This window comes from Frankliniella occidentalis, unplaced genomic scaffold, assembly GCF_000697945.3.
Source record: "Frankliniella occidentalis isolate FOCC.00 unplaced genomic scaffold, Focc_3.1 Scaffold47, whole genome shotgun sequence".
Classification (NCBI taxonomy): domain Eukaryota; kingdom Metazoa; phylum Arthropoda; class Insecta; order Thysanoptera; family Thripidae; genus Frankliniella; species Frankliniella occidentalis.
Window position 1 is genome coordinate 495955 of NW_026267177.1, and position 699 is coordinate 496653.

Consider the following 699-nt stretch of genomic DNA (forward strand, 5'->3'; position numbering starts at 1 on the left):
GGGGGGGGTCGGCCTTTCCGACATGAGCAACGCCTTTGCGGTCCCGACGGCACCCGAATTTACACATACGGACACTATACTCTGGGAACCGGGTACGGGGCGGCCGGGGCGGCAGCAGGGCAAGCCCCGCCCACCGCTGCCACCGCGCTGCCCGTTTCGACATGAACTATGAACGCCCTCCTGTGTTTCACCATGCCCGAGGTCGTGCCGTACCTGGCGCCGTGGCGGGAATACACCTCAGTATGCCTCATTGAATTGGTCCCCGACGCCGACCAATAAAACAGTTTTGGTCAATGGCGGTGGCCTCATCCTGGCCCTCGACTGCAGGCCCCCTGCTGCACCCGCCGGGGCCGGCGATGTGCATGAGTCACTGTCTGTTATATGAATTGCATAATCCGGTACCGGCCGCGCTGAAGGGCTGGGCCGTGACGCGCCGCCGCGTAGCGATGGGCTCCGCGCCTCTCCCCCGCCGCGCCGCGCGCCGCGCCCCGGGCAGCATCGCCGCGGGCACTGCGCCGGCCCGCGGCCCGTCCGTCTGGCCCCATTCGCTCCGGAGACCTACTTCGGCTTGGCTGGGCTTGGCGCGGCTTGGCGCGGTGGCCTGGCGTAGTGCAGGTTGGCTCGGGTCGAGAAGGCTGACTGCACCGGCCAGCGAAGCGTATGCACGGCGTGCACGGACGAGCAGGGGTCGCCGCCTCC